Source organism: Muntiacus reevesi, chromosome 14, assembly GCF_963930625.1.
Source record: "Muntiacus reevesi chromosome 14, mMunRee1.1, whole genome shotgun sequence".
Lineage (NCBI taxonomy): Eukaryota > Metazoa > Chordata > Mammalia > Artiodactyla > Cervidae > Muntiacus > Muntiacus reevesi.
This window is the reverse complement of record NC_089262.1, coordinates 29704654-29731397: the sequence shown is the minus strand read 5'-3', so window position 1 is coordinate 29731397 and position 26744 is coordinate 29704654. Positions and strand designations below refer to the sequence as shown.

Here is a 26744-nt window from a genome sequence, read left to right as displayed (position 1 = left end):
CAGTGACACTTGCTGATTCTGGGTAGGTCTCTTTCTGAAGGCAGGGGTTGCTTTTTAAATGTCTTAAATCTCCAGAACCTTGTTCAATCCCTGGCATGGAGAATTCCTCAACAAGCATTTCTTAAATGAATGAATAGACAAGATTTTGCTGCAAAGAGATCCCACACCTGGAGGAGTAAATCTGTTACCCTGTGCAAATTTCCTAATGATAGCAATTACAGTACCGTTTCCATAAAAAAACGAATCATGGGATATTCACTTTGGTTGTTTGTTGCTAACATCTACAGTTTCAAAGAATGTTCAAGGCATTTATTGGGGTGGTGAGATGAGGAGAGGGTAAGGATTCAGAGGAGCAGTGCCTTAGAAAGAGTAGGTTAGACTGTTTTCTATTAGCTCCTCCTGGATGTTAACTTCAGATGCCACCAGAGGAGACTGCCTGAGGTCTTCATAAAACTTTAAGCAGAGGAGTTGGTGAGGACATTTATGAGGAGTAATGGGGCAAGATGCAGGGAGCAGGGACCCAGGTAGCCATCCAAGCTATGGTTGCTAAGTTGCCGTTACCATGGTATCGCGGAGCAGAGGCGTCTTTGGTGATAAGCACAAATGCGACCTGCCTCTGGTTAGGATTCAATTTTGTATTTGGCCCAACATAGTTTTTTTTTAGGAGATGGTAGCTTGGCCATATGTTCGACAGAGAAACAAACGTTTCAACTCAGCCTCTTTCAGAAAGCTCTTTGATTAGTCTGGGAAAGAGGTTCTCCCCTTTCCCAGTGACAAAATATCTCAGTGATTTGGCACTGGGATCCGAAAGAATGAAAATCATGGAGATGGGAACACCTTAGCCGTCATCTCTGACTTTCCCTCACAGGCAGCTTTTGATCATGGCTATTTGATGCAACTAATGGCAGCTTCTCCTCAATGACAGACATCATGTCTTGCTCATCCTTGTACCTTCGGCACTGTTTCTGGTACACCATACGTGCTTAATAAATGTTCCTAGAGTGAATGAGTTCATCTTGAGGCTTTTATTTTTTCAAGAAGGAAACCACAAAGAAAACTAGAGGACCTATGTAAGGACAGATGGAATCTGTTTGAGGGAGAATCAGAATAAGGAGCCTGGTCACAAGTTAAGTGCTTTTTCTGGCATATGAAGTCACATGACATCATATAACATCATAACATAGTACATCATGCCATGTCATGCCATGAAGCATGTTCTCTAGTTGTTCATCTCAGGCTAAACTGCCCAGGTATGCTTTGAGAACACGCCGGCTCTCTGAAATTAAAAGCTCTGATTTTTTCATTGCCTATTTCTGTGGTATAGGCTTCTCAGATGGCTCAGTGGTAAAGAATCTGCCTGCCATGCAGGAAGCACAGGTTCAAGCCCTGGGTCAGGTAGATCCCCTGGAGAAGGAAATGTCAACCCACTCCAGTATTCTCGCCTGGGAAATCCCATGGACAGAGGAGCCTGGCGGACTACAGTCCATGGGGTTGTTGAAGGGTCGGACAGGAATGAGTAAGAAACAACAGCAAACAGAAACAGTGGGTTTTAAGTATTAGTTTCCTGTGGCTGCTGAAACAAATAACCACAAATATAGGAGCATAAATCAACAAAAATTTATCCTCTGTCACTCCTGGGGACCAGTATTCGAGAATCAATTTCACTGTGCTGAAATCAGGATGTCAGCAGGTCTGCACTCCCTCTGGAGGCTCTACTGCTCCTGCTGCTGCTAAGTCACTTCAATCATGTCTGACTCTGCGTGATCCCATAGACGTCAGCCCATCAGGCTCCCCCGTCCCTGGGATTCTCCAGGCAAGAACACTGGAGTGGGTTGCCATTTCCTTCTCCAATGCATGAAAGTGAGAAGTCAAAGTGAAGTCGCTCAGTCGTGTCCGACTCTTAGCGATCCCATGGACTGCAGCCTACCAGGTTCCTCCATCTGTGGGGTTTTCCAGGCAAGAGTACTGGAGTGGGGTGCCATCGCCTTCTCCGCTGGAGGCTCTAGGCGGTCCTCTAACCCTTGCCTCTTCTACCTTCTGATGGCTGCTGGTAGTGCTTGGCTTGTGACCACATCCCTCCACCTTCTGTCTTGCTGGTCACATGGCCTCCTCCTCCTCTGTATCAGATCTCCTTCTGCACTCCTAAGTCTTTCTATAAGACTGAACTAAGGGTCCACCCAGATAATACTCCCATCTCAAGATTCTTAACACATCTGCAAAGTTGTTTTATTGGTTTTTTTTTCTGCCATATGAATTAACATTCTCCAGCTCCAGGAATTAGGACACGATTATCTTTTGGAGGGCCTTTATTCAGGAAATCACACTTCTGTTTAACAGCTTGCTCACAAAATGCCTAGTTATTTAGCAAATGGTTCTCATAAGCAGGTACAAGAGACAGGATACCACTGAATGTGAGCTTCTTGCAGGAAGAGATGGTGCTGCTCCTTAATTTATATCCTCTACAATCTCTAGTTGGTGCCAGCTGACGTGAGCTTGTGCTTAAAAAGTACCTTTTAATTGGCAAAAGGAGACCTTAGTGTCATCCCCAAAGTCAGTTAGTGTAAAACCACATTGGTTGTTTATTTCTAGGAAAAACCTCCCGACTGTGAGAATTGTAGTAGGAACAACTAGTTGAAGGCTCTTGAACATGGTCAAAACACATGGCTTGGTGAAAGAGTTTGATGGGCCATGGCCAAAATCGACAGTGTTGAGTACTTTGGAAAACACACTTATCTGCAATGACTCAGTTTCTAAATGTTCCCCTCAGGTCAGATTTTCCAGTCCTGATGTTTTGAGTTTTTTTCCTCCTGTGTCCTTTGTCCTTTTAAGATTATGCTCTTTGAGCAGGGATTCTGTGTTCAGCTTCCTCATGACCCCTCCCCAGCTACCTGCATCCAGTCCTGGAAGGCTAGTACAATGCCTTGAATTTCATGCCTCCATGATGATTTTAATCTGCATCAAATGACTGAGCCACTCATCACACTGAAGTGTGTGTCCCTGTGTATGTGTGTAAGACTACTGAATGAGTGAAAACTAGAACAGGTCTTGTATTTTTCTAAAGTGATCAAGTCCATGTATCATAATGGCATCTCCTTCAGTTCCAGTGCTTGGCTGATACAGGTGGTGTTACCTGGGGCCTCACAGGAGGCCCCAGTCCTGGGGTTTAGAGCACCTTCAAGAATGTTGGCCCCACATCCCTCTAGTCCTGGGACGTACTCTGGCCTTCTGCTCTGTACCACTTCTTCACCTAGTGATGTCACCCCAGTTCCCCTCTGCCTGGTTTGAGGGGGACACGGTGCATGCAGCATATAGAAGGGGGGCCCTCTGAGTTGCTCTCCTGGTCTTTTCTTGAAGTCAGGGCCTTGACCAAACAATAAAGGCCTTTTACCGTCCTTTGCAATCTTGCCTTCAGATGGTCACTCAATCCTTCTGATAGTCAAGAAAGAAAGAGAGAGGAAATACATTAACTAAACCTAAACTTTATGTAGGTATTGGGTAAGGTGTTTTACAATATAGTTCTCTGTTGAATCCATTTGACAACCTAGCCACTAGGGCCTCATCCTCATTTTGTGGATGACGAGATTCATACATGGCCAAAGAAGTGGGCAAGTTAGCAGGTACATAAAGTAGTTGGGGAATGAAGGTGCAGGGTAGGAGGTCCCCCTCAACTCATTTGGCCAGGAAGGTCACAGGTCCTTGACCACTTTTAAGAGTATAACAGTGAAGGTAAGTTCTTTTTGTCTAGTGACTGAGACTGCGGGAGGCCAGACATCTAAATTTTTTCAAAAAATTTTTTTTTAATTTTTCAAAAGTTTTTATTGGAGTATAATTGCTTTACAATGTTCTGTTAGTTTCTGCTGCACAACAAAGTGAATCAGCTTTATGCACGCATATATCCCCTCCCTTGTAAACCTCCCTCCCATCTCTCAAGCCCCCCCCCCCCAATTTGTTGATATGAGATAAGCTAAAGGATTGTTTGCTGACACTCTTGTTATCAGAATATTACCTTTTCATGCCAGAAAGTAGAGATTCTTTTATAGAAGAAGGCTTCTCAGATTCCTTTTAATCCTGCATTCTGTGAATTCTTTGCTTTTCATTTTGGACGTGATTTGATCCTATAATATCTGGAAAGAAGTCAGGCTGCTTTGAAGGGCTCTTGAGGCATCAGTTGTCACAAAGGTCATCCATCATCCAGTATTCATTTCCGAAGGCAGTTAAATCCACACAACTGTTATTTGAAATTGCAGGGTTTTGATTTGTATTTATTTTTATTGAAGTATAATTTACATATAACATTATATTAGTTTCTGGTGCACAGTACAATTATTTGATATTTGTATATGCTTTGGAACAATCACCATTATAGGTCATTAGCATCTGTCATCATACATAGTTAACAAAAAATTTTTTTTCTTGTGTTGAGAACTTTTAGAACGTTTACTCTCTTAGCAGCCATCAAATATGCAATCTGGTATCATTAACTATAGTCATCATGCAGTTTATTACATCCCTATGACTATTAAGTTTATACCTTTTGAGTTCCTTCACCATTTCTCTCCTTCACCCAAGTTTTAATCTTTTAAATAAAGTGAAGATATGGCTGAGGTTTGGGCTTTGAATGGGGTTTTGAAGCTGCCCTTTGCACCACTGCTTTATCACGGAATTGGAATGGCAAGTAGCATCCCTGATAGTAACAAAGTTGGAATCGACATAACTTGATTTACAATAAAAAGGATTCCTGTTTGTTTCAATAGCAGGCAAAGCTTGGCCCCTTCAAGATGCCTCTTCATCCTTTCATCCCATCTTTCCCTTTACTTATTCTTTAAGGAGAGGTGGGAGGGACAGCCTCTGGTTTCTGGAAACTTTGGGCAGGTTCCATTCTGTGTCATCCCTTTGAACTTCAGTTTTTTAGCTTCAAATTTGTTCCCTGTGAAAATATGCTTTCTCCTTGGAGGTGGTCAACGAAACTGTCCGTGCTGTTTTCAGTTTGGAGCAGTGGTTCTCCATCAGTTTCTTTCCCCAAGGCAATTCTTAGCCTTGGTTGCATGTTAGAATCACATGGGGAACTTTGGAAACTCTTGGCACCTCTATCCCACTACCAAACACGTGGATGCAGTTGGTTGGGAGGCAGCTGACACTAGATGTGTGAAGTCACCAGGTGACTCTGATGTATAGCCAAGCTTAGAACTGGTGGCTTACAGGAAGGAGCCAGTGGGGTTTAGATGGGGTTGGAGGAGAAGCACAGTGTTTGGGTAGCTAGGGAGTAGGAATAATATGGAGGGATGAAAAGCAAGCAAAGAGCAGAAATGAATAAGGCATAGGTGAGAAAGCTGAATGAGGGAAAGACAGGCTTCTCAAATCTCACTTTCATTAGACTGGTCCAAGGCGAAAGCTTCCCCCTATTTTTAGCTTCCTCAGTTAAATTATTTCCAGGGATGCTAAAGCTGCTGATGCCAGGAGATGAAGGCATCAGACATTGAAAGAGAACTACCACTTAAGATTGCCCATTGGGGAGGGGGGATCGGGATGGGGAATACGTGTAACTATATGGCTGATTCATGTCAATGTATGACAAAACCCACTGGAAAAAAAATAAATAAATAAAGTAACAAAAAAAAAAAAAAAAAGATTGCCCATTGGCTGATTTGGATTTATGCATGGACTAAGTCAAGAAGAGGGAGCAATCAAACTTACTAATTACAGATATGTCTGTGTTTAGTGTAAAACAATTTTTAAAATAGAGGGTTGTAAATAGTAGAAGCCCCTAAGCTTGCCTTCAGAGATAAAACTTCATCTGATTATTCTTCCAAATTTTTATGCATGTTGATACTTGCACATATGTATTTGTAAATACATATATTATGCATACATGTATATAGACATATGTGTGTGTGTGTCTTATAGTTGTCAGAAATGGTTATGGTTATGCTGGGGAAAAGACCCTCATGCTGGGAAAGACTGAAAGCAAAAAGAAAAGAGGGCAGCAGAGAATGAGATGGTTAGATAGCATCACCAACTCAATGGACGTGAATCTGAGCAAACTCTGGAAAATAGTGAAGGACAGGGAAGCCTGGTGTGCTGCAGTCCATGAGGTTGCAAAGAGCTGGACACAACTGAAGCAACAAATAGTTGCTTCAGGGTAACAGACAACCCTAAACCCGGTTGCACACAGAAAAGTTTATTTCTTTCTCCAGTATTACATGCATGTTGACTGGGGCACCTATTCCTCATAGTCACTCCAAGATCTAGATTGCTAGAGGCTTGATCTCAACACTTACTTTCAAGATAAACGTGGGAGGGAGTGAGAACTCTGAGGCCCATGCTGGTATGTAAATATTCTGGCCTATAAGTGACACATGTCACTTATGCTCACAACTTCTTGGTCATAACTAGACATGTGGCCCCACCCAACTAAACGGGGCCCAGAAATGTTCAGTTTCCCATGTGCCTGGAAAAAAAGGAGTATGGGCATCAGTGAACAACACAGTATAAATTCTGCCTATCTATATGAATGTATGTAATTTTAAAATGAAAGTATATAAAAAAATAAATGTGTACATATCACTAACAGTAAGCATGGAGTCACACTCTTTTATAATTAGATGCCTTTCATACAGCTGGAGAAGGAAATGGCAACCCACTCCAGTATTCTTGCCTGGAAAATGTCATGGACGGAGGAGCCTGGCAGACTACAGTCCATAGGGTCACAAAGAGTCAGACACAGCTGAATGATTTCATTTTCACTTTCATATAGCTGTATACCTTGACATCTTTCTATGTCAATATATGTCTTGCCTATTCTAAAGTTTGCACAGTAGCATGTTCATTCTACTTGCTGACTCGTCTCTCCAGAGTTTACCATATGCCAGGCCCTCTGCTGGGTGCTGGACTGAATAAGATGGACATGGCAGCCTTGCCCTCATGGCGCACTCTGTGGAGCCCCTATATAGTGTACCCACTGTGGGTCTGTACTGCAATCTGTCTTCTCAGAGAGCATGTTAAAAAGCAGAGACATTACTTTGCCGACAAAGGTCTGTCTAGTCAAAGCTATGATTTTTCCAGTAGTCATGTATGGATGTGAGAGTGGGACTATAAAGAAAGCTGAGCACCGAAGAATTGATGCTTTTGAACTGTGGTGTTGGAGAAGACTCTTGAGAGTCCCTTGGACTGCAAGGAGATCCAACCAGTCCATCCTAAAGGAAATCAGTCCTGAATATTGATTGGACGGACTGATGCTGAAGCTGAAGCTCCAATACTTTGGGCACCTGATTCAAAAAACTGACTCATTTGAAAAGACCCTGATGCTGGGAAAGATTGAAGGCAGGAGGAGAAGGGGATGACAGAGGATGAGAAGGTTCGATGGCATCACCGACTTGATGGACATGAGTTTGAGCAAGCTCTGGGAATTGGTGATGGACAGGGGAGCCTGGTGTGCTTCAATGCATGGGGTCGCAAAGAGTTGGACAAGACTTAAGTGACTGAACTGAACTGAATGGATGTCCTTGTTGTGGGACATTTAGACAATACAAATAATGATGTAGGCAGCATAATTGTGCATTTATCTTTGGGCACTTGGGCAAGGTTTTTTTCTCTTGCCAACAGTGGGGAATAAATGATAAATCCTGGCAGTTCTCCATGGTGCCCAGAAAGATTCTGTTCATTGTAATGGAGGTGCCAGTCGGTCTCTCTATAGTGGGGCTCTCCAAGTGGAATTTCCAGGTTTTTGTTGCTGGACTATTCCTCAGCTTACTCCATCATTTAATTGCTGCTGAAACAGTTCACCTAAGGTCCTTGGTCCCTTCCTTCTCTTCAGCCTTTACTTTAGATGGTGGGGTGAACATGTTGGATTTCCAGAGTCTTCCATGTCTGGGCTCTTAATCACTGTGAGAGGGAGAGGCTCTGAGAGGAGCATTTTTCATCCCCACTGGACCCCGCATCCAAACCCCTGCAAGGAGCTCTAGGAGTTTGTCTGCCCACCACTCCTCCTCTGCATAACTTCCTTCCTAGAATCCTCTTCTATTTTGTTCCCAAGTGTGCTTTTGGATGACACTCAAATTTTTTGTTTAAGACTGACTGTTTCCTAGTCTCAGTTCTATGAGTAGAGTCCGCACCACCCCCATATTATTTCACATGATTTAGAGGGTCTGGTTAGATATGAGATGGTTGGATAGCATCACCAACTCAGTGGACATGAATTTAAGCAAGCTCTGATGTAGTGGATAGGGTAGCCTGACATGCTGCAGTCATGGTTGCAAATAGTCTGACACGACTTAACCACTGAACAACAGCAGGGGGTCTGGAGATCTATATTTTGTTTATTTCCGCACTCTCTTTCCCAGATCCCTCCCATGTATTCAGTGTCCTCCATCATAGAGCATTAGGTGGGGGTGACACCTTTTTTATCTTATTCCCATGGAATGTTATTTTAGGGTTGGTGTGTTATAACATATTGAGACATTTCAAATCGCTGAGCTGGCCAGCCTCATGATTTTCTTGTCTTTACCGCTAGGGCAGTGCCATCATGTACACTGAGGTCCAGGGCAGATGCTTGCAGACTGGGTTGACTTAACACTTTTAGCCCATGGGTCCTACAGTGCTAGCTTTAGGGCTGGAAATATTGAGAATATTCTGCCCAGGTTTCTTCTGCTATGACTTTAGAGTTTCCCAAGAAAACCCAGACTTTGCTGTATGCAAATGTCCCTTCTTAAAACCAACTGCCTGAAAGTAACAAACTTTTCAAGTGTGTCTTTTAAAAATACTTAGAACTTTGTAATTACTAAAAACAAGATGTAAATGTCAGTGTCTTCTCTGGGAGGAAAAGGACATCCTTGAACTGTCCCCTGAAGACTATTTCAAGCTGCCAGTGGAGTTATTTTGGGAGCTGAGTTTCTGACAGGTGACAATTCGGGACGTGATTCATAGAGTCGGAAAGTGCACTGCTTTTTTGCTCTTCCCTCAGCTTCTGGAAAGTTGGCCCCTTGCAGACTGAGGGAAATATTCAGGTGTGTGTGTGCCTGCCAAGCCAGAGAGCGCTGAGACAGACTCCACAGCTGTGAGGGCAGCTGTCATTTCTTCATCTACTGATGTGCCACCCACAGTGGCAGGACTGAGGGGAAATGGACCATAGGAAGGGTCTCAGCTAGGCGGTCGGCACACCCCTCCTTACCTGCACCACTGTCTCCAGTCCAGGGGATGTCACGTTCTTGGTTTATTTGCTTCATGGAGTAGCTAGGCTATAAACTGAGAAGAGAAGACAGTGTGATGAGAATCAGCTCAGGCACCAGGCTGGATCCAAAGGAACGAAGTCCTTTGCAGGCTTCCTCCACCACCCCTCCACCAGGCCAGCGTTACCTTGCTTGCTTGAGTGCCTTCAACGGCACTCTTCTTAAATAGTGAGAACACCTGAAGAGATGGCTGAGTCTCTTCTTCCCTAGGAATTCTTTCTTGACTCTTCTAAAAACATGTATCTGTCCTTTTTTGAAACTTTCCAAGTCTGTGTCACATTCTGAGACTTGTTTACATGTGTATTTTGTTGTTCCCTCATGTTCTGTGCATCAGCCATGATTCTTCAAAGACAGGTGTGCTCAGAGGTAGAGAAAATGCATCACACATTGGACTGGAAAATCACTGCACTTGGCTGAAGGATCATCTGGTGAACCTTTCCCCCTCATTATGAGTATGGAATTTAAGATGGCCAAGGCTGATTAGATATTAGCCTCCCCCTTTTCTTCCACACTAATCTTTCACTCCTTCTGACAGCCCCTTCCACTCCAATCAAGCCCAGATATTTATTCTTCTCTGACATTTCTTTCTTTGGATTTTTTTTTCAATTATTTTAATTAGTTGGAGGCTAATTACTTCACAACATTGCAGTGGGTTTTGTCATACATTGACATGAATCAGCCATAGATTTACATGTATTCCCCATCCCGATCCCCCCTCCCACCTCCCTCTCCACCCAATTCCTCTGGGTCTTCCCAGTGCACCAGGCCCGAGCACTTGTCTCATGCATCCCACCTGGGCTGGTGATCTGTTTCACTATAGATAATATACATGCTGTTCTCTCGAAACATCCCACCCTCGCCTTCTCCCACAGAGTCCAAAAGTCTGTTCTGTTCATCTGTGTCTCTTTTTCTGTTTTGCATATAGGGTTATCATTACCATCTTTCTAAATTCCATATATATGTGTTAGTATACTGTAATGTTCTTTATCTTTCTGGCTTACTTCACTCTGTATAATGGGCTCCAGTTTCATCCATCTCATTAGAACTGATTCAAATGAATTCTTTTTAACGGCTGAGTAATATTCCATGGTGTATATATACCACAGCTTCCTTATCCATTCATCCGCTGATGGGCATCTAGAAAAATATGGATCACTTCATGAATTTGCGTGTCATCCTTGCGCAGGGGCCACGCTAATCTTCTCTGTATCGTTCCAAGTTTAGTATATGTGCTGCCGAAGCGAGCACTCTTTCTTTGGACTTTCAGTCCAGTTGTTCCTCTGGCTTTTTATTCCCCTTTCCCAGTGTGTTTTTAAAATTCTATCCTTTCTTCAAGGCTCGTTCTGGGTTCCATCCCCCCTAAGAGGCCAGCATTGCTGATTTGTCCTGTATTAACACTTATAATAATTAGTATTTGATGATTGGTCTTGGTCAAGTTTTACATGTGTCTTTTCTGGTCTAAGATGTCAAGACTGTATCTACCATTTCTATATTATCTTAGAGCTGGCAGGATCATTAATAACTATTGCTGGAACCATCTTGCTGATAGTACCAGACTTTGAGATTCATTTAAAAAGGGGGCTGGGTTGACAAACAGATTATTGTCTAGAACCCTTGTACTGAAAATACAATATAAATTGAGATGTGGATATCAAATTGAATATGAGGATAACATATGGAGCTTCATGTGGAAATGTATTAAACAATAAGAAAATTGGGTTAATTTGGGTAAAATTTGGGTAAGTTTTAAAGTCTCATTTTGAAAAATATAAAATTTAATTAAAAAATATGATTAGATAACTTTCCATGTATATCAGTGTCCAGATATTAAGAAACCTACCTCCCTAGAGCTTCTGTTGCTGGATGATCATCACATTTCTCAGTATTTCATACTGTTCAGTAGATTATTTTTAAGAAATGGAACAAAATGGAGTTTATTCTCTACAACTTTAATTCCTAATTGAAACAAATAAAAACATTTGACATTTTCCTTTAAACATTTGAGCAGATTGTCATTTTGTGGGAATGGACATAGAAATAAGATTATTCTTAATTTTAGACACGTTGGAGATACATATGTAGCCATAAAGGAGTAAAAAAGTGGTTTATTAATTCTACAAAGATTTATTAAGCACCCACTAAATGGCAGGAAGTATTCTAGAGACAATAGTGAACCCACATAAGAATTCATACACTCCTAGAGCTTCCATATTGAAGAAGATATCCAGGAAACAAACATGATAGAAATATCTACTTTGTTTGATGGTGATCAGTACCAAGGAGAACAATACAGCAAGAAAGGAGGGAAAGAGTTATGGGGATGGTTAAGTGGATAGGGTGGCCAGAGAGGGCTTCAATGAGAAGATAACTTTAAGTCCAGATCCCTGGAGATGAGGGAGGGAGCTGTGAAAGTATATGGGGAAAGGGCTCCATTGACTGAAAGAACAGTTTTTGCAAAGGCCCTGGGCAGAAATGTGCCTGGTGTTGAAGGCTCAGCAAAAAGGCCAGTGTAGTTGGAGTTGAGTGAGTAGGGTGTTGGGTAGCTGGGGATGGAGGCAGACATTCCTAGGGCCTCAGATCCACTGTTAGGACCTTGCCTTGCCTCTGAGCGAGCTAGGAGCCATGGGGGCAGATTGAGGAGTGCAGTGACATGGCCTCACTTATAGTTCACCTGCTGTGATGAGCATGGGGCTTCCCTAGTGGCTCAGATGGTAAAGAAACTGCCTGCAATGTGGGAGACCTGGGTTCGATCCCTGGGTTGGGAAGATCCCCTGGAAAGGGAATGGCTACTGAAGTGGGACAAGGCAGAGGGCTGAGAAACCAATCAAGAGACCACAGGATGGAGTACGTGGACCTCCTGACCTGGAGAGTCTTAGTGTCTGAGGCCAGGGGGGTGATAGGTGCAAGTGGATATGGTAGAAGGGTTGAGGACACACCAGATATCAAGGAAGGGCCTCTTCATAGGTGGTTGTTGTTCAGTTGCTAAGTTGTGCCGTAGGTTACATCATTTAAATCTTGCAGAAGTCCAGAGAAAGAGAGTGAGGGCTAGAATTAGGGGAGGAGAGAGGGAGGGAGCTGGAGATGGCGGGGGAGATAGAAAGATGTCCTTTGTTTTATAGATACGTTCTGAGAGATGAAGGAACTGCCAACGTTCACACAGTGACTGCACTTTTAGGTGGATTGAGGAGCCAGAGAGAGGGAGTGAGAGGTGAGGCTGGGGAACCCTAAGGGCACGTGCACCTTGCTTTGACTGGTTGCACGCACGCAGAGTGATGTCTGAATTCCTGTATCTCCAGGAAACGGAACTCAGGCGTATCCTCTGTTTCTTTAGTCCTCCTCAGGTCCCAGGATGATGTCTGGGGCAGCCAGTCTCCACCCTCCTCAGGTCCCAGGATGATGTCTGGGGCAGCCAGTCTCCACCCTCCTCAGGTCCCAGGATGATGTCTGGGGCAGCCAAGTCTCCTGCCTTATCCTTGCAGGAGCCATTCTCCAGAGAAGCCTGGGAGAGGAAGGTCCTTCACGCCTACTGCAGCTTCTCTTTGTCATTTGCTGTCTGCCTGTGAGGGCAGAAAGCATGAGGACACAAGCCTGTGGTTTGAAGAGGTGTATTCTTGCTTAGAGAATCCTATGGGCAGAGGAGCCTGACAGGCTGCAGTCCGTGGGGTCGTAGAGAGTCAGACACAACTGACGCAACAATGCACACGTGTCCTGAGGCATCTGAACACTTGGCCTCTGTCCTCAGGAACTTTTTAGTTTGGGGTAGGGGAAGGTGGAACACCAAAAATAACCCAGTAGAGAGACAGGAAGCTGGCCTTCACCGAGTTCTTCAGAAAGGAGAGTGAGGGGCCGAGGCTGCCAGGTCACTTCCTTGGTCAGGATCACAGTCTCGGGGGGCAGGAGCGAGGGGCAACGGGTGAGGCAGGGGAGGAAGGAGGCTGTGCTGCCAACCTGGGACCCCTTGGCATCAAGTGGGGTTGACGGCTGCTTCTGAGAAACAACAGGGTCCTGCTTCTCAGGGCAGCCTGCTTAGAGGTGGGAGGGGAAGCAGCTGTGTGCTGGCTCTGTCCTCCTTTGTTCAGAGAGCTCTCCATGAGATCCCACTCCTCTGCTCTTGCGTATGCGTGGTTGAGTGTCAGGAGTGGGTGCCGGGGCATCTCTCACCTCAGAGTCAACAGAGAAGCCTCAGAAGAGGAGGTGAGTAGAAGGCAAAAGTGGTTACCAGGTGCCGTCTGGCCATGCCCTACAGAGGGCTGATCACACTCCAGGCAGCTGATCATCAGAGTGGCTGTGGGGACAAGCGGCTAGAGTCCTAGGACAGGTGAAGCCCCAATGATCGGACCTGTCCAATGCCCCCAGGGCAATCCCAAGGGCGGGTGACTGGCCCAGAGTCTGCGGTTGAGTCTGGTGTTGGGGGAGTGCCCAGGGGAGGGGGAACAGAGGCAGTGGCTCAATCCTGGAAGGCTGCCGGGAGAGGCTGACTTTGATGTCAGTTCAGAGGTGCCTGGGTTGGGCTGTATTTGGTTGATCAGGTTGTGCACTGGACAAAGACGCCAGCCACAGGACGAATAGGAGTTGGAATCTAGCTTGTACTCTGCTCACCATGTTGCCCCCCACCATGGATTGGACTGCAGTATGGAAAAGAAGGGGCATCTTTTAAAATTTACATCAGGATTGCCCTGAAGCTGTGATTAGCTTTTCAAGGGCACTGTTCTTCTTCATCGCTATGGAAGCAGCCTGGTAACCAAGGCCAGTGAGCCCAGGGGTAAGCCTCTGGTCCTTCAGTCTTGCAGCAGCTGCAGGACTGATCAAAAGTACTCAGACTCCTGTGGTTTTGTGGTTTTGTCACCTCTCCTCCTACCCCAGTCAGCGATGGCTCCGCACAAGGTCAGGGAGAGTAGCCTTGGCAAGGGGCTGAGTCAGCACGTGTCTGCCAAGCCTCTCCTGTGTGCCCACAGCTGCACAAGTCTCCCTGGGGATAAAAAGCAGAAGAGGAGACCACCAAGGCAGTAATTGGAGTGCATCGTCAATCGTGTAAAATGTGGAGTTGTGTCGTTACAAGATCAGTGAAAACTGGTACTCTCAGACGATAATAGTTTTTGTCCATCAGCTTCTGAAAAGGGGGACTGAGTGGAAGATGGGAGCTGGCTAGGTGAAATTCACATTCCTGGTGTCAAGGGGATTTCCTCTGTGTGTAGGGTCACTTTGTCCCCCATCAGTTAGGGGTCAATTAGTCCCCATTAGTGGACTAATAAAGTGCGGAAGCAAGTGGGAAGTCAGTTTCAGTGTAAATACCTCAGATACTGTGAGTGAGCTGCACAGGTGATTAGCCCCATAATACATGGACAGAGAGCCATCACCATGGCTGATGTACCCATCTAAGTATCTTCAGGGAGTGCCAGAATCTGAACTTGGCCTTGGAAGATGGATGATATATTAATAAAGGTTCTTTTTATAGCAAACCACAGACACCAATATGGTTATCCTAAGCCAGACAAAAAAGGAATTTATTGGAAGATTTGAAAAGATGTCTGGAGTATCTCAGAGAATCACAGATGGATGGAACAACCAAGGATGAGAAATTTCAGGAGCCAAAGCAACAAGTGTCTGTGGACATTTTCTCCAAAGAATTTCTGTTAATGTGGCTCAGCTGTCACTGTAGTCTCACACAGGCATGCCAAGTTCTAAGTCTCAGAAGATAAAGTTTTGATTGACTTGAACATTTCTCTGGTCTCTTCTTTCATTGAGTCCTCTCTGTTGATTCAGAGTTTAAGTGACTTGTCTGGGATTGCAGAGCATGTGAATTATCAAGATTAAGTTTAGGATCTCAAAACGTTTCAATTCTCTATGCTGCACAGGCCCTCTTCTTTGGGTAGATTAAGATTTTAAAACTCCTGATCATTCCTTTCAACCCAGTAGCTACCAGAAAGCTAATTCTTGCTGATAGCCAGGGATTAAGGGTCAATCAGCTATGTCGCCCTGCCCAGGAGAAGCTGTGACCAGGTGGGTGAGGAATCAGGGGCAGAGTTTAGGCCAGAGGTGATGTCCTTCATCTCCTAGAAGGCTTTGAGATCTGGGCTTGGTTTGCCTTCATCACTGGAGCCTGATCTTACAGTGGAGGGATCACCTGTTAATCTGGTGATCAACCTGGAACCCTCTGATCAATGTTTGTGTCACTAAGTGTGGGTGAACCAGACAGATGTTAGGGATAGCTCATTTGGGATGCAGCAGGAAGAACACAGCATTATCTTTGAAGGGTCCTTAGTCATATGTTTACGTATATGTGTGAAAGAAGCTGGTATCCACTATTTAACCATATGTCTGTGTGTATGCATATATATATGTATGTATCAAACTAGAAACTTGATTTGATTCAGATATATGTATATTTCTGTAAATCTATGCATGCATGAGTGATGCACATATATGTTACACATACATGTACCATGTGCTTGAGTCTAAACAAGCTTCTAACTCATTTTAGCACTTTGTAGAACAGGGTACAAGGAAGTGAACAGACAAAATCAGATTATGAGTTGTTTTATAGGACAACTGACCTGGTTTTTGCAGGAAGGAAAGACAGGTCAACCTGCTGTAGGATGAAACAGATGTAAAACACAAAACAAATCAAATGTCAAGTGTGGACCTTGTCTCCTCCTTATGTGAACAGATGAGTTGTAAAGAGATTTTTTTTTTTTTTGAGAAAACAGCAAAAAGTTGGATTGTTTATAATACTCAGAAATTACTTCTCAACCTTGTTAGGTGTTATAAAAGCATAGTGGTTATATTTGAAGATGTCCATAAATTTAAGTGTAGTGTTGGGGTGAAATGACAAGATGCTGGTGATTTACTTAAAATCTTGATGTCTGAGTGTGCATGTCTGCATGTCATGTTGGTTGCTGGAGGGTCCTATTTTCAGTATGAGGGGTGGGACAAGGTCCAGTTAGAGGGAGGGGGCTGCGGAGCCCAGCACACGTTCCTCTCCCAGAGCTGACTTGAGCACACCTTTCCCCTGAATTGATCAGTTTGTCAGGAACATCAAGAGACTTCCCTGGTGGCTCAGACTGTAAAGAATCTGCTTGCAGTGCAGGAGACCAGGTTTGATCTCTGGGTTGGAATGATGCCCTGGAGAAGGGAATGGCCTCCAGTATTCTTGCTTGGAGAATTCCATGGACAGAGGAACCTGGCAGGTTACAGTCCATGGGTTCCCAAAGAGTGGGATACGATGGAGCAAGTAACACTTTCACTTTTAAACTACAGTCCTGAAATACCAGGGAGAGGGTGTCAGGAGCCTTGTCCCTGTGTTACTTTCAAAATGTTGCTGCTGCCAACATGTTCATTATTTCTTTTCAAACCTGCTAGGAATGTGGCTGCCAGGTACCCTTTGGCCACCAGCAGCATCCCTCCTCTGTGGACTGCTGATTACCTCCTGCTTTCTTGCCTGAGGTTCCTGTGGGGGACCACGGAAGGCTCCTGTCAATTTCTCCATGGCCCTGGGGAGCACTGGCTTCCCCACTCCGCACTCCCCTCGGGGGTGGCCCACTTGTGGCCTGGGGACCGAATGCGTGGGCAGTGCCAACTGGCATTTGGATGACAGGTGTGTCCTTGACCACAGTTCACAATACCCATGTGGGGCAGCAGCTGGTTCTCTGGGGATCTGAGCCCCTGGGTCCAAGACCCGGCAGCTGTCAGGCCATCCCCTGGCTGAGTTTCTGTGGCCATCCAGTCTGGTGGGAAGCTCACACGGTGTCCACAGCCTATGAGAGCTCTCGTGTCCCTATGGATCCTAAGATTTACTCAGAGCAAAACCACCCTTGGTTTATAGGATCCGTGCATCCTGAGTGTGTGTGTCTGCGTGAGTCAGCCTTCTGTGCCCTGAATCACATTTTTGGTGAGCTGGGTAGGACTTTGCTATGAGAGACTGGAGCTTCCAGACTCCTGGAGCGAGTGGAGAACTCCCCTGCAGAACACTCTGGGGACAGTCAGAGGACCTGGAGGAAGTGTAATTGCTGGGTCTGCACAGAGAGGGTGGTGACGCTGCCCTGCCTCTCTCGCAGGGTTAGTGGGGGAATGAAGGAGAATGTGGTGCTCTGCTAACATTACATAGGCTTTCTGAGGACTAGACTTGCTTATGCTGAGTCACTTCCTCCTCACTATAGTAGGCCCTCTCTTCCTCTCAGGCTGTGATCCAAGGATCTGCTCACAACTGAAACTCAAACTCGCTGGCTGGTGCACCTACCTCTGGCTTTTCCAATCATGCCCCATTCCTTTCCCCCTGACTCTGCTAGTGTGTGCTTTAGTCGTGTCTGACTCTGTGCGACCCTACAGACTGTGACCTGTCAGACTCCTCTGTCCATGGGATGCTCCAGGCAAGAATACTGGAGTGGGTTGCCATTCTCTCCTCCAGGGGATCTTCCCAACCCGGGAATCAAACCCACGTCTCTTACATATCCTGCATTGGCAGGTGTGTTCTTTACCATTAGTGCCACCTGGGAAACCCCGGAGTCCCTGGCAAATGAAATCCCATGGAACTATCCAGAGAAAGACAACATAACTTCTTTCTTGTACCTCCACCTGGTATATTTTAGTAGTCTTGCCTTTCCTCCCTCCCACCCTCCCTCCTTGCCCTCCCTCTCTTTTCACCTTCTTCCTTCCTTCTATTACTAATCAGGGTTTGTGGATTCTTTAATCAATAGAAATTGATAAGAGGCCAGGCAAGTCTTCATTGGGACCCATGCTGTAGCACAAGGGAGTGAAAAGTAACACGTTCCCTTGTTCACTCCCTGAGGGGTGGTGAGCTGGTCTCTTAAATGGGATGAGGAAAGGGGCAGGTTCAGGGGTCTGGATGGAGGGTGATGGGGGTGGTCTGCCCACTTCCTGTGCTGTGTGAGGGACCATGCACAGTACCCCACTTTTTCTCTGGACACCTCAGAACTGGCAGCTAGGTTTTGGTTCTTTTGTATCTTGCTGTTCATTATTTGCCTCAACTGCACAAGTGGCTCTAGTGATAAAGAACCCGGCTGCCAATGCAGGAGATGTAAAAGACATGGGTTTGATCCCTGGGTGGGGAAGATCCCCTGGAGGAGGGCATGGAGAATCCCATGGACAGAGGAGCCTGGTGGGCTATCATCCATAGGATTGCAAAGAGTTGGACACAACTGAAGTGACTTAGCATGCTCATTCATGCAGTTATTTTTAGTTCCTTGTAAATGTCTTTGTAGTCTGTTACTGGAGGAGACATTTGTCCAGGTGCAGGCTCTGCAGTAAATAAGTCCTGGATCCCAGCCCATCTCACTTCTTGGGACATTTTTATACCATTCCAGTGAGTTAGCCTCAAATGTAATTACATTTATTATCTTGAATATGTACTCATTTGTTGGACAGGCAGAGAGATGATCCAGGCCGCTCTCAAAATTGCTTGTTTATTTCGGTTGGGGGGGGGGGTTTGTTAATCCAATTTCTGTTATGTGATGGCAACCTCTGATGACTGTTCAGAAGGACCCATCTGTGGGCAGGTGTTGTGTCCCAGTACAGATTGCAGTGCAAGGACCTGGACATGCTCCACAACCATTAGCTGGTAATCCAGGCCAGGACAGGGGCCCCCATCTGCTCTGGAATTAATCGGCGTCCTTATGAGATCATCTTGATTGGAGGTGACTAAGAGTTCCCTGTTCCTCCCGTGGAGTGAAGCTGGGAGCTCCATGGTGACAGGGGCTGTGTTATGTTTGTCTAACTTGTCTCTCCCTGGAGTTCTCCCTCACATGTGGTAGGTCTTCAGTAAGTGTTTAATTCTTCCTGAAGAGTCAGAAGAAAACAGCTCTGCTTCCAGTCCTGCTTCCCAGAGTCTTTGTAAAATGTTGAAAAAATTATCACTCTCTTTTCTATACAGGAGACTCTCTGTACCCCATAGTGATGTAGTAATGATTCCTAGAAGTGGTCCTGTCTGAGGGTCCCACCATGGGAGGGTTCGGTGTGGGCAGCTGATGTGGAAACCAGGAAACGAGCCTTCCTAATGATGGACCCACAGGCTTCCCTGGTGGCTCAGATGGTAAAGAATCTGCCTGCAATGCAGGAGACTTAGATTCGATCCCTGGGTTGGAACGATCCCCTGGAGAAGGGCATGGCAACCCATTCTAGTATTCTTGCCTGGAGAATCCTATGGACAGAGGAGCCTGGTGGGCTATAGTCCGTGGGTTCTCAAAAATGTCAAACACAACTGCGTGACTAACACTTCAAGGATGGACCACAACACGGGGGTCCTTTCAGCTTGATGCCATTCAATTTGCACTTTTGATGACTCATGTCACCACCAAAGCACCTTTATGTAATTAAAGTGCCCATAGTTGCTTTCTTTTCTCAAGAAACATGCAGTCATTATGAACCAGCCTTCCTGTGAACGCTGAAGTTTTTGTCCACAATGCTGAACAAGGTAGAGACCTCAGGCAGTTTGCTAGACTGGAACCTTGTTGACATGCACAGAGCTGGCTGTGCACCTTGGATGGATAGCACTTTGGTTTTGTTTAAGCCCTCATGTTCTCTCTCTCTTACAAAGCTGTACTTTTTCTAAAAATAATAGGAACCTTTAGCCTTCATCTCTAGCAATCTGATTTTTTCTTTTTGGCAAACTTGACAATCAGGAAAATAAAGCAGTAGGTGGTGACTGCAAATACTGTATACTTTTTTATGTTGCCTAACTTCTTCCAAGAATGGGAAACTTCTCTTGACTAAGAAATGACAAAATGCTTCTAAGGAAAAAACATAGGGGAAGTATGGCCTTACTGTCTCATAATCATACAAAGCACTTCTCAATCTCAGTTCAGTTCAGTCACTCAGTCATGTCCGACTTTTTGTGACCCCGTGAATCGCAGCACTCCAGGCCTCGCTGTCCATCACCAACTCCTGGAGTTTACACAAACTCATGTCCATCGAGTTGGTGATGCCATCCAGCCATCTCATCCTCTGTCACCCCCTTTTCCTCCTGCCCCCAATCCCTCCCAGCATCAGGGTCTTTTCCAATGAGTCAACTCTTCACATGAGGTGGCCAAAGTACTGGAGTTTCAGCTTCAGCATCAGTCCTTCCAATGAACACCCAGGACTGATCTCCTTTAGGATGGACTGGTTAGATCTCCTTGCAGTCCCAGGGACTCTCAAGAATCTTCTCCAACACCACGGTTCAAAAGCATCAATTCTTCTGTACTCAGTTTTCTTCACAGTCCAACTCTCACATCCATACATGACCACTGGAAAAACCATAGCCTTGACTAGACGAACCTTTGTTGGCAAATTAATGTCTCCGCTTTTTAATATGCTATGTAGAGGACCACAAATAAGCACAAATGGAGCAGATTGTCTCATCGCTAACATATGTCATGTGTACCATTAGGTCATAATCATAGCAAAATGGTTGGCCTTCTTGTTATTGAGCTCAGAGAGATTCCTTTCCAGGGACAAGAACCCCCACCAAAGAGGGGGAATTGGAAGTCTTCATTGTTGGTTTAGTTCATTAAAGTCTTTAGATATTGACTGTCTCTGGTGTCTGGCAGTGGAGGTGACTGCAAATGCTGGGTGGGTGGGTAGATGTGATTAAAAGAGGATCAGAATATAGGTCTTCCCAGAGTATCATTTATCCGACTGTGTCCTGCCACAATGCTGAAGGTTGCTAGCATTGTAGAACGTGGGCAGAGTCTCTTAAACTTACACTCATTTTGTTTATTGAAAACATAGACTCCTGGGACCCAATCTGATTAAGAGGAGATTCTCAGGGGTACTTATGTGGGTCATGTATATCAGAGTCATTTGAGGGAGTGTTTGCAAACTGTATATAGCCTTCCCATAAGAGATGATGATATTCTTTGATTTCTAGTATTATATGCAAGGAAGAACAAATATATGTATGCTACAAAAAAACTTCTTAGATAATTCTAACATGCTGCCTCCTATATTCCTCACTACCCCACACCCATCCCTGTCTATCCTCATTGGAGAACCACTAGCCCAAAAAAGGAAATTATGATTTTAGAAATGTTTTTTGGTAGGTTTATTGAGGTATCATTTATATGCTATACAGTTTACCTACTCTAACTGTACAGTTCAGAGATTTTTGGTAAATTTATGCAGTTTTTGAGTCATCACCAGAATGTGTTTTGGAATATTTCTGTAACACTTAAAAGTTCACTCGCCTATTTGCATGTCAGTTCTCATTCCCATCCTAGCTCAGGGCAAATTCTCTTTTCTAAGAGATGTGCATTTTAAAGAAATTTTGTAGAGTAGAATCATACAGATGTAGTCTTTTGTGTTTGGCTCTTTTCACTTAGCATAATATTTTTGAGGTCCATCTTTGTTTTTGCATTTATAAGTGGTTCATTTTCTTGCTGAACAATATTTCATTGCATTGATATGTAATAATTTGCCTATCTGTTCACCAACTGATGGATGTCGGATTGTTTTCAGTTTTGAGCTATTGTGGATAACGCTGCTGTAGATATTTGCAGACATGGCCTTGTGTCAATATGTTTTCTTTTCTCTTGGGTAGATACTTAGGAGTGGAATTGCTTGGTTATATGAAAAGTATATGTTTAGTCTTCTGAGCAAACCTTTGCCAAACCTTTTTCCAAGTTAATTGTGCCATTTTACCTTTTTACCAGCCTTATTTGTGGGTTTTGGTTTTTCCAGATCCTAGCCAACACTTAGTATTCCTAGATCTTTAAATTCTTGTCTTTTTCAATCACTAAGTTGTGTCCAACTCTTTGTGACCCCATGGACTGCAGCATGCCAGGCTGCCCTGCAGCCATCCAACCATCTCATCCTCTGTCTCCCCCTTCTCCTCCGGCCCTCAATCATTATTATAGAAAAATTAATCGTAATGCTGAAATTTTTTTTAAAAAGTATTTCTATACTAGAAACAAACCCAAAACGAAACTAAAATTTCTATTTATCATATCATCAAAAAGAATTGAAAAATTACAAATGAATTTTTAAACAGATGTTCAAGATGGGTGCACATGGGTATGTGGTAGTATATAATTATGGTTTTCTTTGGTATTTCCCTAATAATTACTGATGTTGAACACCTTTTTATGAGTTTAGTAGGAAATGATCTTTATTGAAATGTCTATTCAGATTTGCCAATTTTGTAATTGGCTTGTCTTACTGACTTACGTGTATGTGTGTAAGTATTCTTGCCTGAGAAATCCCATGGACAGAGGAACCTGGTGGGCTCAAAAGGGATGAGTCCATGGGATCACAAAAGACTCAGACATGACTTAGCAACTAAACAACAGCAACAATATAGAAAATCTTAATGTATAATATATGTACATTTATGTGTATATACATACATGCACACATTATGTACAAGTCTTTTATCAGATATTGTGCACGTGTTTTCTCTGTGTGTCGGCTTTTTTGTTTTCTAAAAGGTATTTTTTTAATATAAAAATTTTGGTGAAGTTCAATTTATCAACTTTGTCTCTCATGATTTGCACTTTTGGCATTATATATAAGAAAAATTTTTGCCTTATCGAAGGTCACAATGATGTTCTCCTCATAGTTTTCACTTCTGCATTTAGGTCTGTGATCCACTGTGAGTTTAGTTTGACATATGGTGTGAGGTAGGTGTCCACCTTCATTCTTTTCCATATGGATATCCAGTTGTCTCAGCCCCATTTTCTTTTCTGGTTTTCCTATTCTCTCTGCATTAAGTTGCCTTGGCAATTTCATTAAAAATTAATTGACTTAAGAGTAAGGGTTGATTTCTTAGCTCTTTATTCTCTTCTGGTGATCTGGATATCCTTCCTTACACCAATACCACACACTGTCTTTGTCATTACCATTTCACAGTAAACTTTGAAATAAGGGATTGCATTTCCAACTTTGTTCCTTTTTATAAAACTTATTTTGGCCATTCTAGGTATTTTTCATTTCAGTACAAATTTTAGGATAATCTCCTTAACTTCTCCAGAAAAAATTCACTTGAAATTTTGATAGGGATAAAATCACTGCAGATGGTGATTGCAGCCATGAAATTAAAAGACGCTTACTCCTTGGATGGAAAGTTATGACCAACCTAGATAGCATATTAAAAGCAGAGACATTACTTTGACAACAAAGATTCGTCTAGTCAAGGCTATGGTTTTTCCAGTGGTCATGTATGGATGTGAGAGTTGGACTGTGAAGAAAGCTGAGTGCCAAAAAATTGATGCTTTTGAACTGTGGTGTTGGAGAAGACTCTTGAAAGAGTCCCTTGGACTGCAAGGAGATCCAACCAGTCCATCCTAAAGGAGATAAGTCCTGGGTGTTCATTGGAAGGACTGACGCTGAAGCTGAAACTCCAGCACTTTGGCCACCTCATGTGAAGAGTTGACTCATTGGAAAAGACCCTGATGCTGGGAGGGATTGGGGGCAGGAGGAGAAGGGGACGACAGAGGATGAGATGGCTGGATGGCATCACCGACTCTGAGTTTGTGTAAACTCCGGGAGTTGGTGATGGACAGGGAGGCCTGGTGTGCTGCGATTCATGGGGTCGCAAAGAGTCGGACATGACTGAGTGACTGAACTGAACTGAACTGATGCTGAACTATAGGTCAGTTTGGGGAGAATTTCCCAAAACTGTGTCTTCAATCCTTAAACATTGTATGTTTTCCAATTCTTTAGAGATTCTAATTTATCTCAGTGATGTAGTGATATTTCATAAACTTGAGGGTATAAATCTTGAACCTCTGTTTAAAAATTGATTTGTAATTTTTCAATTCTTTTTGATGATACTGTGAATAGAACTGCTTCATTTTTGGTTTGTTTCTAGTATAGAAATAACTTCAAAAACTTTTTTTAGCATTACAGTTAATTTTTCTATATGCTTTGATCAAAGTCTATTTTTTTTTTTTTTAGTAGTTCAGTGTGTCCTATGGTCCCTAGGTGACACTATGACACTGTTGAAAACATAATTTAATTAATTTAATTTAAAAACTCAGTTCATTAAAGCAGGAACAAGCAGCATAGTAAAGCTGGTTAAAAACAAAAGCACATGATTCATGTCAATGTATAGCAAAACCCACTACAATATTGTAAAGTAATTAAAATATATAAATTTTTAAAAAAGCACAAGTAAGAGCTAATGGTAAAAGAGAATCCTGGGATTAGAATGTCAAGTCAGATACAAACAGTTTAATGTTATACAAGGTGATGAAAATTAACCTTCAGGGTTCTCTTCTCTACTGACAAGTAACTATTCTCATTTCTTTTGGACAAAAGTCACTTCAGGTTTTCAATCTTCTACAAGTTAATTCTAACTTCACAGAATCTAGACTCTTATCAGAGGTAAAAAATAACTCAAGTAATAGTACATTCCTTTAGAGAATTAGGCAGCCTCTGAGTAGGCCAGTTTGACAGTGAGCCAGTGTGAAATCATAAGGACATGTTGTCATCCTTTTGCATTATTTCCAAGTTTTGGGTAATTTTTCATAACGTTATGTTCAATCATGGTTAGAAAAAAACCAGGATAGTTCACTCACATACAAGCAACCCCAAAACATGTTATTTGGTGCCAAATTATTGTGTCCGTTTCCTGCAAACTCTAGGCTCTCATGTGTTCTTATAGAATCCCACATATTCCTAATCAGGACTTTTATTACAATGCATATTAATTGCTTATTTAATTATCTGTGTTCTTCACTAGACTGTAAACTTTGCAAGGACAGGAATGTCTAATTTGTTCAATGTTACATTCTCAAGGCTCTGACGGAGAAGCTGGCACACAGGAAACAACTAAGAAATGCTTCTTGATTGGGTAGACGAAAGTGATGATCTCAGATCATGTTAGTGTGAAATTAAACAAAAATCTGATATAGTGGATTCAGAGGAAGCCCAGCCAGCTGCTTTCCTAGGGCAAGGCTTGATGGTCAACCGCTTTTTAACAAACAATGTTTCTCTTAATAAAGGGGCAACTCAACCCTATTTTTCCCCATCAGCAGAAAGAATTGAAGGTTATTTGTGCATCTACACCAGCATCTTAACAAAAGCTATTCTTTTTCAGTAGCTCAGTGATAATAGTGCTATGCTAGCTTCCAGAAAGAAATCACTCAACATCAACATCTGCTTGGGGTTAAGCAGAATACAAGGTGCAAGGGTAGACAAAAAAAAAATGATATTTTTGGTCTGTTTTCTTATCAGTTTTACACATATACTTAGGTCCATGCTACTACTAGGAGACAGGTAATTCTGAGTCTAGTGACTACTAATTCACATAGAAAAATAGGCCGTGGTTTTATCATTTTGATGGCCACCGTGGTGGAGCTCTGACAAGCCACAAAGGAGGCTCTGTAGATGACACACATGTACATCTGGAACAGCGGTCCCCGATCTTTTTGGCACCAGGAACCAGTTTCCTGGGAGATAATTTTTCCGCGGACTTGGGGGGCGAGTAGGGTGAGAATGGTTTCGGGATGATTCAAGCACATTACATTTATTATGCACTTTGTTTCTGTTATCATTACATCAGCTCCACCTCGGATCATTAGGTCCGGAGAATGGTGACCCCTGATCTAGAGTACACGCCAGAACATAAATTGTTTGGCAGCAGGTTTTCATTTTATAAGGACCATATTTCACTCATCAGCAGCCAGTTCTCACTTTAAACTCCCTAAAGGAGAAGAATGAAAACTAAAGGGAGTATGATTCTTAAAACTGTGAATACTTCTCTACCAAGCTCCAACCCAAATCTCAAGAACGGACCATTCTTGCTGTTGAGTAGACCAATTATTGGAAAGTTGGCCAAAGAGTTACTGTGTTGAGCCTAAATTCAAAAAGGGATGAGTCTTAGAACCTGAAATGTCATCGAACAAAAAGATAAGTAGCGAAAGCTGTTCTCAAAAGGACAAAGAAGAATTAGAACAGAAGATTCAGTCAAGAACAACTTCTCTGTGCTGGAATCCTGGCTCTGCCTCTACCTTTCATATCAGAACTTTGTGCAAAGTTTTCAGTTGCCTAAAAGATTCTATTCCCAGACTGTAAAGCACTCCTCATTCTCCAAGGCCCAGACCACAGACACCTCCTTTGTGAAACCTTCCCAGATGGAATCAATTGCTTTCTCATTAGTACCTCCACAGCGTGGGATCTGTTCCTTCTCATTGCCTGCTTTGTATTAACAGTTATTCATGTCTGTATCTAGAAGGCAATATACAAGCCTTATTTATATATGCATCACATGTGGTGAGGCTTATCTTAATGCACTTCAAAGAGTAGGTGCTCAAAAGAAATCAAAGCCAGTGGAAATGTATCCAGTGCTAGCTCAGGCCTTAAAAGTCATGCAGAGCTACCTTTAAGACAGGATTTTCATTTTGCAAAGGGATGAAATACAGCCTAGTGACTCCTTTTCAAGAACTCTGGAGAAAGAGGATCTCATGTTTCATTCACATGCATATACTTTATTACGTATGCATGAAGGCACACACAGGAAATCTTTTTCATCTCTTTTCCTGGAATATATATATATATATTTTTAAAATTCTGCCATTATTTTTGCTCAAT

The 26744-nt window shown here is 43.3% G+C and overlaps 1 protein-coding gene and 1 non-coding gene across 2 annotated transcripts in view; one reads left to right on the top strand and one right to left on the bottom strand.

The window, feature by feature from the left end:
* Nucleotides 1–26744, top strand: part of ADAMTS12 (ADAM metallopeptidase with thrombospondin type 1 motif 12) — a 377986-nt gene that overhangs the window by 74715 nt on the left and 276527 nt on the right. The gene's annotated exons all lie outside the window — the stretch shown is intronic.
* Nucleotides 10366–10472, bottom strand: LOC136146756 (U6 spliceosomal RNA). The gene has a single exon (XR_010659045.1). It is a non-coding gene; the product is annotated as a U6 spliceosomal RNA (small nuclear RNA).